Source organism: Triticum aestivum, chromosome 5A (genome assembly GCF_018294505.1).
Source record: "Triticum aestivum cultivar Chinese Spring chromosome 5A, IWGSC CS RefSeq v2.1, whole genome shotgun sequence".
NCBI classification, from domain to species: domain Eukaryota; kingdom Viridiplantae; phylum Streptophyta; class Magnoliopsida; order Poales; family Poaceae; genus Triticum; species Triticum aestivum.
The window spans coordinates 640,978,822-640,998,896 of NC_057806.1; the positions used below are offsets into that span (position 1 = coordinate 640,978,822).

The 20,075-nt window shown below is 48.3% G+C and overlaps 1 pseudogene; it reads left to right on the forward strand.

The window, feature by feature from the left end:
• The first annotated feature begins 3,161 nt into the window (after positions 1–3,161).
• The window catches only part of LOC123101689 (polygalacturonase ADPG1-like), a 62,064-nt pseudogene continuing 45,150 nt past the window's right edge, over positions 3,162–20,075 (forward strand).

Below are 20,075 nucleotides of genomic sequence, written 5' to 3' on the forward strand. Positions count from 1 at the left end.
TCGCGCGAGGCCGCCGGATCGGGGCGACGGGCGGGCAGACGCACGGACGACGGTCGTTAGGGGCTGCCTGTCGCGCGGGGCCGCCGGGTCGGTGAAGAGGCCGGCGGGTCATGCCAGTGTCGGAGTAGAGACGCACGGTGGTCAACGACGTCGGCGGGTGACGTAAACCGGTCAAGCATAGATTGGAAAAGCAAAAAGAAAAATGCCGATCAAAACGACCGGCGAGAGAGCGAAAAAAACCCTGGAGTAAGGGCTCGGGAAAAAGACTCTCTAGGGCAGTCGGTCAACACAACGGCGGACGAACCCTAGGTACGGACGGCACGGCCCCCGGAGGCGGTCATGGAGGCCGACCGCCCCGAGGGTGGCGCGTCGGTGCGGAAGCGGCGGCGGCTAGGGTTTAGAACCCGGAAACTGATACCAAGTTAGATGTGGGAATAGTTATTGTATTGCTTAAGTCTAATGGGCATATATATAGAAGTACATGATTATATTGAAGTACAAGTTAAGATAGAATAATATGCTACACTATCTTAGCTTTCTTAATAATCACAATACTCAACACTTCTGAATGTTCGAGTGGTGGTCTTTTTGTTGGCTTGGACAGATGCTATTTTGGTCACCGCAGTCCAATGTCAGTATTACTTTTGGCAGACAGAGATAGAGGTAGCAGAAGCAGCACACACGCATGGGCATGGCTGCAGCAGATCTGAAATATTTTTCTCGTGAAAAACCTGCCAATGGACCTTCAAGTTGGCGCACCTTTTCACCTGGCCTGTTGTCGGAGTAATTGGACACGGATACCCTGAAAACGGCAAGACGATATTTCAAGACATCGGGGTTAGTAAAGCCCCTCAGTCTGCCTGCCGGCTGCCGACTGCGCCAACCAGCCGGCTGCCGACTGCGCCAACCAGCCGGCTGCCGACTGCAGCCCGACCCGACATCGACAAGACACCGTCGAGACGGCCATACCGCGGACAAGACAACCGTACCGCGACGACATCATGTACAGTGTCACTTGTCCCCTGGCACTATTTATGAAGTGACCCAAGAGACAAGCATGACATGCACCATGCCTTACCCATGCCTACCCACATAGCTTACATAGTAAGCTAGCCCACACTATAAAAGGGGCACTCATCCATCCATCCAGGAGGAGGGACACTCACACACACTCACGGCCGCAAGCCATGGCCATACATGGCAGGCCACTAGCATACCACATACATGCATTTACCAAGTCAGATGCCTATGGCACTGATCCCAGATACAGCTCCAAGAGCAACTCTGTACTAGATATATCAGATACACTCAGACATGCAGCAGTAGGAGTATTATTTCTCCGGAGAGCTCCGAAGCTGGGTAAACCACCGCATGCTACTCGCATACCCGCTCTCGGGCCTATCAGCAGTAGTCTTACCTACACACTAAGCCCTTGTGGCATCTGTCGACTCGCAAGCCCCCCGTGAGAAATACCACGACAGTTGGCGCCCACCGTGGGGCGGTACTACTACTACGCTACCATGCTGCTGCTGGTTTCGCTGTCCAGGCGGGACCCTTTTTTCTTCTTCGCTTCCGCCACGGCGTCGCGCCGTCTCTTCGGTAGCGCTCGGGGGCTCGACTTTGACCCGCCCCCCGAGCGGCCGTGCGGGACGGCGCGCCCTCGCCGTCGGCTTCGCCATCTTCGTCATCACCAACGCAATGCCGGCCGTCCGTCCGCGCGCGCCGCACGCGGGGCCTAGCTTCGGTCGGCCATGATCGTCCCCTCGCCGCTCGCGTCTGTTTTCCTCCGTGCAGCGCCTTGCTCCGGCCTCCGTGGCTGCGCTCACTGCCTCCTCCACTCCCATGGCTCTTTTCCTGCCTCCACTGTGAGCTTGCCCGCCGCTTGCTGTAGCTGCATGCTTGCATCGCTGTAGGTGTCGCTGCCATGCAGCGTTTCGCTGTAGCCGCAGTTACGACCACGCCTTGCTATCGCTCCTGTAAGTACACGCCTTCGTGCATGGCTAGCTAGCTAGCTAGCAAACCCAATGGATTAGGCTGCATGCATGCTAGCTAGCTAGCTTGCCCCGTGCAAGCGCCCGCGGGATGGGGCTACATGCGCTGGCCGGACACATCTCGCCACCGGCTCCGCTTACTCCTCCCGCGCGCGCCGGCCCTGTGACGACTCCGTCGCTGCCGCGCCCGCTCGCCGGCCGGCTGCTCCACCTCCACGCGCTCGCATCAGCCGCCTTTGCGTCTGGGCGCGCCGGCTCCGGTCGACTCCTCGCTCCGCCGGCTTCGCCCCGCGGCCGGCTTCCTCCGTATCCGCGCGCCCACCCAGACCTGCTCCGGGTCCGGCCCCATCCGCCAGCCGGCCTTGCCGACATCTCGTACGCGCCTCCGGCAGCCGGCTCCAATTGCCCGCAGCACCGCGTTCGCGCCTCCCCAACGACCCGGCTGCGCTGGGCCGCCTCCGCCTCGTCGGTCCGCAGCTGGCTCCGCACGCCTCGCGCGCCCCTCGTCGGCTTCTGCTCCGAGTCACCTCCGCCACTCGGCCTATGTCGGGCCGGCTCCGCATCGCCGCAGCGCCGACTGCTGCCCAAGCCGCGCCTGCGGCTACGCACCTGCGGGACTCCCGCCGGCCCGCCGGCTACGCGCGCGCCCGACCGGCCGGCTCCTACACTGGCTGGCTCCCCTGCAACTCGGCCTGCCGGCTCCTCCGCACCCCGGCCTGCCAGCTTTGCCCTGGCCGGCTCCCCCGCTCCCCGGCCGGCTGGCTCCCGCGCTGGCCGGCTTCCGCCCGCTTCCCGGCCTGCCGGCTTCTGCCGTGACCCAGACGCCGGCTACTGCCGTCCCGCTCCTGCCGACTGCTCAGGGCAGTGAAAGAAAAGAAAGAAAAGTCAAAGGGCCGACTGCAAAAGAAAAAAGGCCGGCTGGAAAAGAAGTGGCCGGGTGCCCACAGTTGGCTGCTCCCATCAAGTCGGCTGAAAAACAAGTGGCCGACTACCAAAAAAAAGAAAAAAAGAGAGAGAGAAAAGAAATGTGCGTCCGACCGTTGGCTACCTGGCCGGCTACAAAGAGCCCGACTGCTGTGTCGGGGTCCGCCCGCCCAGCCGTCTGAAAAAGAAAAAGAAGAAGACAAGGTAGTTGCCGGAAGATCTGGCCCGACTGCTCAGCAGTCGGCCCGAATCTCGGGGGCTACACCCAGCGGGTGCGCCGACGCGCCCCCGCAAAAAAGAAGAAGACAAGGTAGTTGCCGGAAGATCCAGCCCGACTGCTCAGTAGTCGGCCCGAATCTCGGGGGCTACATCCAGCGGGTGCGCTGACGCGCCCCCGCGAAAAAGAAGAAGACAAGGTAGTTGCCGGAAGATCCGGCCCGACTGCTCAGCAGTCGGCCCGAATCTCGGGGGCTACACCCAGCGGGTGCGCTGACGCGCCCCCGCGAGAAAGAAGACAAGGTAGTTGCCAGAAGATCCGGCCCGACTGCTCAGCAGTCGACCCGAATCTCGGGGGCTACACCCAGCGGGTGCGTTGACGCGCCCCCGCGAGAGAAAAGACAAAGTAGTTGCCGGGAGATCCGGCCCGACTGCTCAGCAGTCGGCCCGAATCTCGGGGGCTACATCAAGCGGGTGCGCTGACGCGCCCCTGCGAAGATTGCAGACAAGAGAAAAATTCTGTCCGGCCGCCAGCAGCCGGCAGAAGAGGAAAAGAAGAAAAAGGGCGTTGCAAGACGCCTCACCGCCTGGCCGGTCGAGCCTGACCGGCCGGGATCCCCCTTCGAGCACCCGGGGGCTCGAAAGCTGCACCCAGCGGGTGCGCCGACGCGCTCCGCGAGCGCCGAGTCGCGCCGGCTGTCTCCGACGACCGCGACTACATGAAAATCAATTTGAGCTCCTCGCCCGCATATTTTTGCATCACGCAAGCACGGATAACCCCGATCAATGCTCGGGTACTATCTCCGCATTTTTTCTATTACAGTAGCATCACTGTTTGCCCCGGCGCCAGCCAGAGTTGGCCCAGGGGCTGGCCGCTTGGCCCGAGACGTTAGTTCCCGCAGACGGCTTAGTACCGTGCGCGGTACCAAAGGCCCACTCTTAGTCACAGACCACAGAGCGGCTGTCCGACTAGCAAGAGTGAACGCTGGAGGCCACCCACACGAAAAACGCCCGGGAAGAAAAATGGATCAGGCGATCCGGCCGTTTCCTTTACAAGTATCTACTCGGTTGAATATGCTCCTAGACTCTGAGTACTGTACACTCCACTTCGCGGCCCACTCTTAGCCACAGACCGCAGAGCGGCTGTTCGGCAAGCAAGAGCACAAGCCAAAAAGCGGAGGGAACATGAAAAAGATTAAGGGGGCTTGGACGAAATCGAGTCGGCACCCTCCGCATAAAACTTGCAATACTAAAAGCAAACATATGATATATCTGCATGGACTAACTTTGTCCTTTTTTATGATCATTTCCATGAACACTCGCCAAAAAACCTCCGCCCAACTTTGCCAAGTTGCCCGGAGGCTTGGGGCTACTGTCGGAGTAATTGGACACGGATACCCCGAAGACCGCAAGACGATATTTCAAAACATCGGGGCTAGCAAAGCCCCTCAGCCTGCTCGCCGGCTGCCGACTGCGCCAACCAGCTGGCTGCCGACTGCGCCAACCAGCCGGCTGCCGACGGCAGCCCGACCCGACATCGACAAGACACCGACGAGACGGCCATACCGCGGACAAGACAACCGTACCGCGACGACATCATGTACAGTGTCACTTGTCCCCTGGCACTATTTATGAAGTGACCCAGGGGACAAGCATGACATGCACCATGCCTTACCCATGCCTACCCACATAACTTACATAGTAAGCTAGCCCACACTATAAAAGGGGCACTCGTCCATCCATCCAGCAGGAGGGACACTCACACACACTCACGGCCGCAAGCCATGGCCATACATGGCCGGCCACTAGCATACCACATACATGCATTTACCAAGTCAGATGCCTATGGCACTGATCCCAGATACATCTCCAGGAGCAACTCTGTACTAGATATATCAGATACACTCAGACATGCAGCAGTAGGAGTATTATCTCTCCGGAGAGCTCCGAAGCTGGGTAAACCACCGCGTGCTACTCGCATACCCGCTCCCGGGCCTATCAGCAGCAGTCTTACCCACACACTAAGCCCTTGTGGTATCTGTCGACTCGCAAGCCCCCCGTGAGAAATACCACGACACCTGTCCTGGATATCGGGCATGCAGTGCACACATCATGGTGATTCTGCGTTCGGCCGGAGCTCGCTCAACAGCTCCACCGAGAAGAACGTTTTTGTCGTAGACAACTACGGTGCCCGTGCCGATGGGAAGCACGACGACACGCAGGCGCTGGCCAAGAATGCGGCGTGCTCCTCTTCCCGTCCAGCCGTGCTGCTCATTCCCAAGGGCAAGAGCTACCTTCTCAAGTCCATTACATTCTCAGGGCCATGCATATCCAGAGTCACCTTCATGGTGAAGGGCACACTGGTGGCTCCTCGGAGCAGATCCGCCTGGACCGAGGACAACATGAGGCACTGGATCATGATCAAGCACATCACCGGCCTCACCATCACTGGCGGCGGCACCATCAAATATCAATGGCAACGGAGACATTTGGTGGCAGAACTCATGCAAAACTAACAAGGCTTTCCATGCACTGCGGCCCCTACAGCTCTTACGTTTCACCAGTGTGACAATCTCACGGTGGAGAACTTGGAAGTTATAGACAGCCAACAAATTCATATCTCCGTGGAAAACTACAACAATGTCAATTTGGCGCGTCTATCCATCACGGCGCCTGGCACGAGCCCGAACAGCGATGGCACCCACATCACTGCAATGACATGCAAGTTAGATATTTTTTTGGATAAAAAGGCAGGCCGCAGTCTACCTTATATATTCCAAAGCCAGACCAAAAGGTCTGAGGATTGTTTGAGTACAAAAGGATGCCGATGGGATCACCGCATCAGAGCAATCACTAGTAGAAAAAGGGTCAAATGTGAAGCACAATAGTGCCGGTTTGAATTTCAGCCGGCACTAATGTGTACAATAGCACCGGTTCGTGGCGGCGATCAATAGCACCGGTTCGTGGCGAACCTTTAGTACCAGTTCATGCCACGAACCGGTACTAAAGAGGCTGTGTCAGCCTGCGGTCAGGCTATGGCCCCACCATCACCATTTAGTGCCGGTTCGTACCATGAACCGGTACTAATGAGGTTATGGCAAGCTGTTTTTAGTCCCACCTTGCCAAGAGAGAGGGACTAGGAGCGGTTTATAAGCCCTGAGTGTAGAGACAATGAAGAAGAGGCTCAATGCTCACGTTGCTTAGCTTCAAGCCTTCAGGAATATGGTAGATTGCACGGAGCTACGCGTAGTGCAGTTTACACTATTCTAAAAGGCTTGAAGCAAATTAACGAGCATTGCACCTCTTTTTTATTTTTAATAACTTATTACAACTCCGGACTTCTTCTGTTATGGCAAAAACTAATTGCACGTCGGCATTTCTTTTTTTTAAACTTTGGTTATAACTCCAGACTTTGACCATCAAGTTTTGCAGAAAGAAAAATAGCAGAAAGAAAAATAGCAGAAAAGAAAAAAAACTATAGCTGAAAAGAAAAAACTATATAAAAAACTACTCAGAAATAAATAGAAGAAAATAAATATAGCAGAAAAGAAAAAACTACTCAGAAATAAATAGAAGAAAAAATAAAGCAGAAAAGAAAAAAAATATATTTGCTATTTTTCAATCATTCATAAAATGACCGTGAAATTGAAAATCACTACAAAATGAACTCTGAAAATGTTGAATTTTGGCAAACTAGATGAATAAAACTACTCACAAATAAATAGAAGAAAATAAATATAACAGAAAAGTATAAACTATACAAAAAACTATGCAGAAATAAATAGAAGAAAAGAAAGCAGAAAAGAAAAAAACTATAAAAAAATTGGGGCGCTGGCCTGTGGGCCTGCTAGGCCCACAGGCGTGCAATTACAGGCCTTAAAGGCCCAGCAGACTCACAGGGCAGTGCGCAGAGTTTAGGCCCACAAGCCTGCTATATAGAGGAGTTCGAAGAGGTAGCCGCGGCTGGGTTTATAAACCAGTGCGGCTGCCCTTCGCCCGACGAGGTGGGACTAAACTTTGGGGTGGCAGCGCGAGGCCTTTAGTACCGGTTGGTGACTCCAACCGGTACTAAAGACCACCCTTTAGTACCGGTTGGAGCCACCAACCGGTACTAAAGGTCTGCTCTTCCCGCCTCTTGGCCTGGCCAAAGTTGGCCTTTAGTACCGGTTGGTGGCTCCAACCGGTACTAAAGGCCTCTCCTATATATACAACACTTACGAAAATTCAGTTAGATCTCCCCACTTCTTTCGTCTCCAACCTCTCGCGCGCCGCTCGAACCCGTCCTCGCCGTCCGTCGCCCGTCGTCCGTCGTCGCCGTCGCTGTCCCCGCCGCCGCCCGTCGTCGTCGCCGTCTCGCGCCGCCGCCCCGAACGCTGCGCGCCGCCGGCCGTCGTCGTCCCGCCGCGGTCCTGTACGTCTCTCGCTCTCGCATATACCCGCCGCGCCGCCGTCCGTCGTCGTCGCATCCGGCCCGTACGTACGCCGCCGCCGCCGCCCCGTACGCCGGCGCCCCCGCCCGTACGTACGCCGCCGCCGCCGCCCCGTACGCCGGCGCCCCCGCTCGTACATATGGGGCGGCGGCGTACGGGGCGCACACATACACACATACACACACATATACACGTACACACTACACACACATACACACACACATACACACACATTTGTTTTACTTATTTTCTATTTTTTTAGAAAAGTTAATTAGATGATCGAATGTTTGATTAATGTCGAATGTTAGATAGATAGAAAATTGTCGAACTACAGATTTGAACCAGTTGAATAATTAATATAACTAGTTTATTTTTAGTAAGAAAATTATCTAACTAGTTTATTTAGGTATATGAGAATTGAACTAGTTCAATAATTAATATAACTAGTTTATTTTTAGTAAGAAAATTTTCGAACTAGTTTATTTAGGTATATGAGATTTGAACTAGTTCAATAATTAATATAACTAGTTTATTTTTAGTAAGAAAATTTAGGTATCTGAGATTTGATACAGTTTATTCAAAAATAGTTGACAACTAATTTGTAATAGGTGTTTAATGTTTCACCTATATGAACATAGGAAATGTCATCTAACGATGAAAAAGATTTCATTATGTGTGAACACTGTGAAGATCAGCGCGGCCTGTGCGACAGAAATTTCCTTGTTGATGGTAGGCGCTTCAGCATCAAGCTGGATGAGACATTCGAAGTTGACACAGTAAGTCACTTTGTCAATTATTATTTGAATACAAAACTTATGCTTCATTTGCTTCAACTTATAATTTTAAATTTTCATTATTCTACTAGCGCATCCCCTGCCATGCAAGAATTTTTGTCTTGGATAAGATAGGTTTTAGTGCTATAGATGATACGGAGGTAAAGAGAGTTTACTTGAAGACGGATCATGGGTATACTTTCAACGTCAAATTATATAATGGAGACACATACACCCATTTTGAATGCAAAACTTGGCAAGCACTATGCAAGGCTTATGCATTTGAGCCTGGTATGGTTGTCACCTTTGATATTCATCCGGAAGATGATATTGAAGGTAATATAGACATCTGGGTCGATGTGCAAACGCCTCCAGTTCTATCATTATGTGAGTTTTTCTCGACCATGCATGCATATGTTTATGTCTTTGATACAGTTTATTCAAAAATAGTTGACAACTAATTTGTATTGTCAGCTTATTTCGGTTCAAGCAAACATGTCCGGCGCTTGGTAGACAGGACCTACTACTGCCCCGGGGCTCAACTAAACTGCGAGGAGATAAGTCATTATGTTTCATGGCTTGAGGATCTTAATACTGTCAAGACAATTTTTTTCCTGAACTTAGAAATGTTAGTACTCAAAACGTGCGACCAATGGTGATCGTATTGAACTACGGTCACATCTATAATCGAAAGATGGTAAGATTTTAACTATTTGTCCTTAATTAGTGCATCTTTTGCATACATTATTTTTGAAGCTAAACTTTCATTGCTTAGTATATTAATTACTATACGATGTTCTTCAACAGGGACTTCCGATGACGGTTGTGCCTCAGTGGATCGAGACTAAAGGTGACATGTCAATGGTTAGCTTACGGCCAAGATATCCTACATTGCACATGAGTGCATTCAGGATTTCTGAAAGCGAAGAATGCTTAATAGTGAAAGATTGGAGCAAAATTGTTAACGATCGCAGAGAAGTACTAGGGGGCAGCAAGGAGAAGCGCAACCCAAGATTAGGAGACAGATTCATCTGCATGCTCCAGTATGATGAATCAGGAGAGCTATACATGTTCTATGCTATTCTACCTGAGAGGGAGCAGCACTAGTTCATGCTCTTAATTAGTGTCTCATGTCCGTGTCCTGAACTTTGATGTTGGTGATGATTATGTTGAACTCGATGATATCTTTGCTTCTGTTACAAAGTGAATGTTTCCTCTTTAAGCTAGCCAGTGTTGGTGATGATTAGATAGCTAGCGGTAATGACTATGATGGTTAAATAGTGGTAATTAGACGACTACGATGATTTTTAGCTAGCTAGAGTTTATTTATTTATTAATATACGATGATGAGGATGATGATGATGACGATTACAACTCATTATAACGTAAAACAATCCTAAATTAAATTGATAACACAAATTTAATTGAAAAATACAAAATAAAACAAAAACCCACAAACATTTAGTACCGGTTGGTGTTACCAACCGGTACTAAAGGGCTCCCGGCCCCCGGAGCTGGCTCGTGCCACATGGTTTCCCTTTAGCACCGGTTCGTGCTGAACCGGTACTAAAGGGGGGGGGGCTTTAGTGCCCACACTTTAGTGCCGGTTATGAAACCGACACTAAAGGGCCTTACGAACCGGTGCTATTGCCCGGTTCTGCACTAGTGAATGCAAAGAAAACAACAGGAGGAAGAGAGGAACAAGCCCAAGAGGCGGTCGATAAAGAATATGCCTTGCACCGAAGGAAAACCTGCAAAGAATAGCTGTTCTTTCTAGAGCACCACAGTCGGAGCATTTCCGTGACAGCAGCCCAGGAAGCGCATGCATCATCGTTACTTTGTCAAACACTCTAGCATTGCACACCTTCCAGACCTGAGTTGCACAAGCAGCGACCAGCACAACCCAATGGTGGCTGATTGCTCTCATTTTGAGCACAAAATCCTTCAGGGAATGTGATGTTGTTGTTTGCTGAGATACCTCCAGCTTCTGCCACAGAGTGGGCGGGCGCGCGTCTTAAACTGATATGATCTATACTTTCCTCCGCGGGGCAGAGATTATAGAAAGGATGCTCAATATTCTTCCACTGCTTCTGAAGTATGACAATTCTTACGTTCAAGCGCCCTTTGTGAGAAAGCCGAAGAAAAACTCGCCATCTCTTGGGAATCGTCTTGTTCCAAGGGCCAATAGCTCCTGTGGAACACATTTCACGTGAATTGGAAGGAGTGCGAGGTGGTTGACGAAAATAGCTGTAGTGCAATGCTTCAGAAGCCCAAATAGCCAAGGCCCACTGGGGCGATTAAAATGGTCGTCAACGGCTGTGAGATTATGTTTAAGACATGTGGGTCTCACTTGACAGAGCATCTAGTTGCGGCCCCACTTGGCAGTGCATCAGGTGAGATGTGCCTCTGTGCCTGTGTGAATTAGGTGAGCAGTGACCCATTGCTCCTCCTCTTCGTTCTCGGCGGTGAGCCGGCGATGACGCCAGAGCTTTTTTTCTCAGTGATAGTAGCGGTGGAGCTGTCGTTCTTGGCGCCGGCGGCAGATGTGGTGAGTAAATCCTGAACCCTTGTCATGTTCCCTTTCTTGTTGAGTTAGATCTCACCGCATCGCCTCTGTTTCCTCTGTTTTTGGTCGATTTGATCCAGATTTGGGTGCGGGGGAGGGGGCTGACCGCGATGGAGCCGCCAGAGACAACAACATCGACTAGGTATGCGCATACTTTCCAACCTATGCGATTTGTGCGTCGTCTACTTCCGCTAGCTCACACTGCCTGCCATTGACAAACGGGGGTAGGACATTCGAATTCACTGTCGAATTCTTTCCTCTAAGGTGAAGCTAGGTGATGGTAGCGTGCGAGACATAGAGAGAGATACCATTATGAAATGGGAGGTTGAATGTGCAGAGATTAATCCTCAGGAAATACAGAGCATGGAAGGGAGGGCCGTGAGAAATGTCGTGGAGAAAATTGGGGAGAGCATTTTTTGGGGTCTAGAGCAGGAGGTAGCATTGTTATGGTTTGATAATTGGAAGGGTGAGTATGTGAGAATTGAGAATGGTGAAGAGATGGTTGATGAAATCGATCGGCAAGACGGCTGGGCAAGCAAACAGACTACCTTTCATGCAGAGCTTGTTGATCTGAAATCAGATTCTAAGGTTGGATATGTGCCCTCAAAGTTGGCTTCACAGATGGTAGATGATGATTGGGCCTCACAGAGACAAATAATACCCATGTTTATGGGTGAAGTGACTGTAATAGGGAGGGTTGATCAAGATGTAGAAGAGGGTTGTGATGGTGCTGCAAGGGTTGTTTGTGTTGATTGAAATTCAGTACAATTAGAAGACACTACTGATTTGGTCATTGCACCAATGGCTGACACTGAGATGGCCAAAAATTTTGGCATTCCAGTAGATCCAGTAGATGATCAAGATGAGGAAGAGAGTGATGAATATAGTTTTCCTAATGATGCTAACAGAGATGCTTGTGAAGATGTGGATGGACAGCTGATGAAAGATGATGCAGATGATGTAGATGATGCACATGAAGATGAGCTTGTAAGTGTGTATGACAAAGAAAATCCTGTTATTGAAGTAGGCAAGTTGTTCCCAAGCATGAAGGAGTTTAGGATGTGTTTCAAGACTTATGCAGTCAAACATGAGTTTGATGCCAAGACTATGTGGACTAACAGAAAGAAATTTTATGCAAGGTGCAGATGTTTCGATGGAAGTGCCAGGCCTTGCAAGTGGTACATATCTGCTAGAATTCAACCTGATGGAAGTACCATTAGGGTTAATCAAATCCCAAATCCACATACTTGTATTACAAGTTCACAGAGAGTATCAACCATGACATAACAGCTTTGGATTGCAGAAAAGATCACTCCAATTTTAGCCAAGAAACCAAACACTACAGCAAAGAAACTTAAAGTGGACTTGGAGAAGCAGTACCCCATTAAGGTGAAGTATACCACAGTGTGGAAAGAAAAACAGAGGGCAATGAAAGAATTATATGGTGATTGGGCAAATACTTTTAGGATGCTTTATAACTTCAAAGCAGAGGTGGAAAAGAGGTCACCTCGCAGTGTTGTGGAGATAGATACCGAGGTAACTGAGGATGGTAGAGTTCTTTTCTCCAAGTTCTTTATGGCTTTAAAGCCTTGCATATATGGCTTCAAAGCAGGGTGCCGTCCATATTTGAGCATAGACTCATCTTTTTTGACAGGCAAATGGAATGGCCAATTGGCAGGATGCAATGCTTTAGATGGACACAACTGGATGTTCCCTATTGCTATTGGTTTGTTCCAGTCAGAGACAGAGGTTTCATGGACATGGTTCATGATGCAGTTGAAAAGATGCATAGGGCCAGTGTCACCTTTGGCAGTACACACAGATGCATGTAAAGGGCTAGAAAATGCAGTGAAGAATGTTTTTCCTCATTGTGAGCAGAGGGAGTGCTTTGGCCATATGTGGATGAATTTGATCAAAAAATTCAGAGGGGAAGAATTTGGGAGAATGTGGCCAGCAGCAAGATCTTACACCAAACAAACACATTCATATCATCTTGATAAGATAAAAGCAGCATGCAGTGAGTTTGGTCCATGGTTGAACACATATCATTCTCTATTGTGGTACAGGTCAAGATTTAACAGTGCCATCAAGTGTGATCATATCAACAATAACTTGGCAGAAAGTTTTAACAACAAGATAGAGTAGTTAAAGAACTTGCCTGTGCATGACATGGTTGACCAGATCAGGATCATGATCATGCGCATGTGGGAATTGAGAAGAAGCATTGGTGATTGTCTGCAAGGGGATAAGCTTCCTGCGATGGTACAATAGGTGGCGAACAGGAGCAGTAATCTTACACATTTGTCTGTTGAAAAATCTTCATTGTGGGGTGCTGAAGTTAGAGATACCAAGACTGGAAGGAGGCATGTTGTTAAATCTGAGTTGCATGACTGCACTTGCCTCGAGTGTCAACACACCGGGAAACCTTGTGACCATGCCATACTTTTCTTGGCCTCCCAACCCAAGATAAACATGCACCCATACTTGCATGAATACTACTCAGTGGCAAGATTCAAGGCTGCATATGCAACTCCAATTCCAGCACTTACAGATCAGTCTCAGCGGCCTGAAATGGAAATTGAATTTTCCATGTGTCCTCCCCTAACAAAAAGAAAAGCTGGCAGGCCTAAAGAGAGTAGATTCAAGGCATGGTTTGAGAAAGATGGGAGTAGTAAAAAGGGGAAGGGGAAGAAGGATGCAAAGCCAAAAAGGTCCCAAAAAGGTAACAAAAATAGATGCAAGTTGTGCCAGGAACTTGGGCACTGAAAATGATCTCCAAAATGTCGTTACGCTCCTGAAAGGCCAAAGTATGTTTACGTTTGTGGTTTTTTTAATTTGGTTGTTGTATTTAATTACTAGCCAAATTACAAGCTTTTTTTTCCAGGAGGAAGCGTGGAGGTCAACCCCTTGTTGTTGAAGATTGCTGGGCAATCAAAAAGGCAAGAATCAATGGCTGTACAAAAAAGAGAGGTTATGGTGATGAACCAGAGTTGGATGATGCTGCGGTGCAAAATGAGCAAGAGTAGGATGATGCTTCGGTGCAAAATGAGCAAGAGTTGGATGATGTTGTGGTGCAAAATGAGCAAGAGTTGGATGATGTTGTGATGCAAATGAGGTAGTCTTTGATCTTGTGATGCATCATGACCAACATTTGGATGATGACGTGGTGCAGAATATGGTGCAAACTGAAGCTGTTGTGGCAGATATTCTGCAAACTGAAACTGAAACCGAAGATGTTCTACAAACTTAAGCTGTTGCGGCAGATGTGATGCAAACTGAGCCTATATTGCAAGTTGTATTACCAATTGAAGCTACTAGAGTTGTTGTGAAAACTGAGCCTCATGTAGATGGTGTGGTGCCAACTCCAGCTGTCCTAGCTAGTCCAGTTATGAAAATCAAGCTTTTGAGTGAGTTAGGTGTCGTACGATCAAAAAGTGGTAAGAAGAAGAAATCGAGTGCTAAGAAGAAGTGAAAACTTCATTTGTCAAACTTGTGTAATGGTGACGTGTGTTGTAGAATAATAAACTTGTCTCAATTTGTGTAAACTGACATCTGTGTAATGCTATTTAAATTTGTTTAATATGTGGTATTGATGGTACAATGCTTTAATATTAGTCATATGCATGCTAAGCGATCAATCCGAGCACTTATTGTTGATTTGAAAAACTTGCCTCAATGAGCTCCGAAGCTAGGCTAAACACCCCATTTCTAAGCAAAAAATTTCGATCTTTTATAAATGAGCCAAAAATGAAAACTTGACATCTAGTGTGCAAATATAGGGTCCATGCCAAATATATGATCATTTGGATAAATTATGACAAGCTTAGCCCTAAACCCTAGCTTGAATCACATGCAACCTCGTTCATGATAGCTATGTTGTGTGAAGGTTTTTTCATGAAAATACCCATAGACCAAGTTTCTTATTTTTCCCAGCAACTCACTCACATAATATGACGATGGGTGAAAGTTTCATATTTTTATGATTTTTTTGAATTAGTTATGCTCAACCCTAGCTTGAATCCCATGTAACCTCGTTCATGATAGCTTTGTTTTGTGAAGGGTTTTTCATGAAAATACCCATAGACCAAATTTCTTATTTTTCCCAGCAACTCACTCACATAATATGATGATGGGTGAAAGTTTCATATTTTTATGATTTTTTTGAATTAGTTATGCTCAACCCTAGCCCTCAAAACCCTCTCAAAACCCTCTCAAAACCCCTTATAACCCCTCATAACCCGTTCTGAAACCACGCATCCTTCCGAGCCACTAGATCCCTCTTAGTGAACGGTCTGGATCAGGCGCTAGGGCCACATCACTGATCCATGTGATGCTCTGTGATTGGCTGCATTCGACAACTCTAGATAACCCCCCTCTTCTCTGGATCGCTGGATCACTGCACGCTCAACGGTGTGGATCAGCATGCAGTGCCATGTCAGCGATCCACGGGCTATGCTCTGATTTGCTGTAGTGGTTTTTAGAGGATGCAGTGCCATGCAGTAGCCGTTGCCCTTGTTTTTTACGCTGCGTGGGCTAGCCATTGGGCTCTGGTAAAAGAAGCCCACCCGTTAGACCTTTGGACCGAACGTTGCCTCCTCTAGCCAGGCCCTAGCCAGCAGGCTACATTGCCATGCATGCATGGCAGCACACACAGAGAAATGGCAGCACATGCAGAGAAATGTCGCCTTGACCCATGACGACACAGACGCGTGCGAGACGTCGCAACATGGCAATTGATGCACGGGATAGAAGAACGGGCAGGCGTGACCCCTTGACCCACGACCAATGGCACAGACGCGTCGCATCCTGGCTATTAATCCAGTGTTTGATGGAAGCCTTGGTTTCCCACGCTCGTGTACACACCTCGATGGGGCGCCACCAAACGCCGCCCGCTCATTAATTCGACCCGGTGAAAACCACGTCGCACATGATCTATTTAAGCGACACACATCGTCTTCCTCTCCCTCCTCATCCATACCCCCTACCCCATCCTCTCCCATCTGCTCTCCTTCTTCCTTCTCCACAAACCAAACCCGATCGAGCCACCATGCAGTTCACCGGGCACTAGTAGAAAAGGGGGCAACGGCCCAGGCCGGGTCAGCCCATTAGTCCCGGTTTAGTCTAGAACCGGGACCCATGGGGGCATTGGACCCGGTTCGTGAGCCCAGGTGGCCGGCTGGGCCACGTGGGCCATTGGTCCCGGTTCGTCTGGACCTTTTGGTCCCGGTTGGTGGGACGAACCGGGACCAATGGGCCTCGCTCCTGACCCACCACCATTGGTCCCGGTTGGTGGCTTGAACCGGGACCAAAGGCTCCCTTTAGTCCCGGTTCATGCCACCAACCGGGACCAATGAGGTGCCTATATATACCCCCTCGCGTAAGAGCAGAGCACACTGCTCTGTTTTTTTCTGGCCGAGGGGAGGGGAGGGCTTGGTGGTGCTCTAGCTCACCTCCTATGCACACAAGGTGTTCGATGGAATGCCCGAGCCACACTACTTAAGCTTTCTCCTCTCCAAGCTCGACCTCCAAGCTCCATTTTCCTCAATATTTGTCTAGGTTTAGCGGTCCGTCATGCCCCGTCCCCGTCTTCACCGCCGTCGATCACCGGCGCCGAGCTCATCACCGGCACCACCGTGGTGAGCCTCTTGTTCTTATCTTCTTTCTGAAAGGAAAAAATATTCTTACTTGTATGTTTACATAGATACTTGTATTATTTTCTTATTACTTTTATTATTGCATCTTATATAGTGTGATGGTTTTGGTATCCGCCCCCGTCGGCCCTCGTCATGTCTATGATTCGGATGTGGTATATATATTATCTTTATAACTATTGGTTCATTTACTGTTTATGAAAATTATGCCGACCAACGTGACATAGATTTTATTTATGTAGGATGTATGTGAATCGGAAATTCCAACCAACCCTATTGTCGAGAGGTTAAATTTAGTTGAAGAAGAAAACAATTTGTTGAAGGAAAAAATAAAAAAAACTTGAGGAGGAGAAGATGATATTGGAGTTGCATCTTGCGGATGTCGTTGATGATCACAAGATCAAGATGGATGCAATGTGCTTGAAGATTAGAAAGATTAGAAAATATTCCATTCATACCGAGGCTTGGTATCATTATGCCGTTGGATCAATTGTTACCTTGGTTGCGATTATGATCGCATTTGTTTTCGCATTGAAATGTTTTACATAGTTTCAATGTATGGTTTAATTAATTAGATGCTCTGGAGAGCTATATGTTGTTAGATGAGAACTATGTATGTACTTTGGTTTTAATGTGATGATGAACTTCTATTAATTTGGACACTTAATTATATATAATGCACGCAGATGAACCGACAATGGATGTACGGTGACAAACACACCTCCGAGTACATTAAGGGCGTGCATGAGTTTCTCGATGCGGCTGAGGCAAACAAGCAGAATGGTTTTATGTGTTGTCCATGCACTGAATGTGGGAATACGAGGTCTTACTCTAACCGGAAAATCCTTCACTCCCACCTGCTTTACAAGGGTTTCATGCCACACTATAATGTTTGGACGAGGCACGAAGAAAAAGGGGTTATGATGGAAGACGGCAAAGAAGAAGAGTACGATGACAACTATGTGCCCACTGAATACGGTGATGCTGCAATGGGGGGAGCTGGTGAAGATCAAGCGGAACCAAACAATGTGCCCAATGATGCTGCAACGGGTGAAGCTGCTGAAGATTAAGAGGAACCAGACGATGTGCCCGATGATGATGATCTCCGCCGGGTCATTATCGATGCAAGGACGCAATGCGAAAGTCAAAAGGAGAAGCTGAGGTTCGATCGCATGTTAGAGGATCACAAAAAAGGGTTGTACCCCAATTGCGAAGATGGCAACACAAAGCTCGGCACCATACTGGAATTGCTACATTGGAAGGCAGAGAATGCTGTGGCTGACAAAGGATTTGAGAAGCTACTGAAAATATTGAAGAAGAAGCTTCCAAAGGATAACGAATTGCCCGACAGTACATACGCAACAAAGAAGGTCGTATGCCCTCTAGGATTGGAGGTGGAGAAGATACATGTATGCCCTAATGACTGCATCCTCTACCGCGGTGCATACAAGGATCTGAACGCATGCCCGGTATGCGGTGCATTGCGGTATAAGATCAGACGAGATGACCCTGGTGATGTTGACGGCGAGCCCCCCAGGAAGAGGGTTCCTGCGAAGGTGATGTGGTATGCTCCTATAATACCACGGTTCAATTGTCTGTTCAGAAACAAAGAGCATGCCAAGTTGATGCGATGGCACAGTGAGGACCGGAAGAAAGACGGGAAGTTGAGAGCACCCGCTGACGGGTCGTAGTGGAGAAAAATCGAGAGAAAGTATTGGGATGAGTTTGCAAAGGACCCAAGGAACGTATGGTTTGCTTTAAGCGCGGATGGCATTAATCCTTTCGGGGAGCAGAGCAGCAATCACAGCATCTGGCCCGTGACTCTATGTATGTATAACCTTCCTCCTTGGATGTGCATGAAGCGGAAGTTCATTATGATGCCAGTTCTCATCCAAGGCCCTAAGCAACCCGGCAACGACATTGATGTGTACCTAAGGCCATTAGTTGAAGAACTTTTACACCTGTGGAATGGAAATGGTGTACGTACGTGGGATGAGCACAGACATGAGGAATTTAACCTAAAGGTGTTGCTGTTCGTGACCATCAATGATTGGCCCGCTCTCAGTAACCTTTCAGGACAGACAAACAAAGGATACCACGCATGCACACACTATTTAGATGACACTGAAAGTATATACCTAGACAAATGCAGGAAGAATGTGTACCTGGGCCATCATTGATTTCTTCCGACCAACCATCAATGTCGAAAGAAAGGCAAGCATTTAAAAGGCGAGGCAGATCACCGGAAGAAGTGTAAGTGCATCTAGTGCCACCCCTAGTTGGTTTTGGAGTATTGACGACAAACCTAGTTGAGGGACTAATGTGTTTGTGAGAATTGTAGGATAACACAGGTAGAAGTCCCTCATTGATTTGGTTTTCCTACCAGAGATGACCCCTAAAAATGTAAGAAGACATTGAAGCCAGAGGTGGTATGTGAAGACATTCACATTGAAGACTATGATAAGAGAAGACATCGCGTGAAGACTATGGAGCGCGAAGACTTAGCAGTTTCGTCGTTCTGTGTTTTTCTTTGTTGAGTCATAGGAACCACCGTACTGTTAAGTGGGGTCCAAGAGAACCAGCCAGAATGACTGAAGTGATGCTTAACCAAAATCCTATGTCTTCAAGTGAAGACTATGAGAGCAAATCTTGTCCAGAGTTGGATAAGTCAGCTTTGCTTGTAGTCCAAGTAAAGTTGTCGTGTGTGTTTGAAATCTGACCGTTGGAACACGTGTCAGTTCCTTAGTGACCAAGGGTCATTTCGGACAAACCAGGTTGGGTTGCCCAGTGGCTATAAATATCCCACCCCCTACTGAAGGAAATATGCCCTAGAGGCAATAATAATGTTATTATTTTATTTCCTTATATCATGATAAATGTTTATTATTCATGCTAGAATTGTATTATCCGGAAACATAATACTTGTGTGAATACATAGACAGACTAAACGTCACTAGTATGCCTCTACTTGACTAGCTCGTTAATCAAAGATGGTTATGTTTCCTAACGATAGACATGTGTTGTCATTTGATTAACGGGATCACGTTATTAGTAGAATGATGTGATTGACATGACCCATTCCATTAGCTTAGCACCCGATCGTTTAGTATGTTGCTATTGCTTTCTTCATGACTTATACATGTTCCTATGACTATGAGATTATGCAACTCCTATTTGCCGGAGGAACACTTTGTGTGCTACCAAATGTCACAACGTAATTGGGTGATTATAAAGGAGCTCTACAGGTGTCTCCAAAGGTAAATGTTGGGTTGGCGTATTTCGAGATTAGGATTTGTCACTCCGATTGTCGGAGAGGTATCTCTGGGCCCTCTCGGTAATGCACATCACACAATCCTTGCAAGCATTGAAACTAATGAGTTAGTTGCAAGATGATGTATTACGTAACGAGTAAAGAGACTTGCCGGTAACGAGATTGAACTAGGTATTGAGATACTGATGATCAAATCTCGGGCAAGTAACATACCGATGACAAAGGGAACAACATATGTTGTTATGCGGTCTGA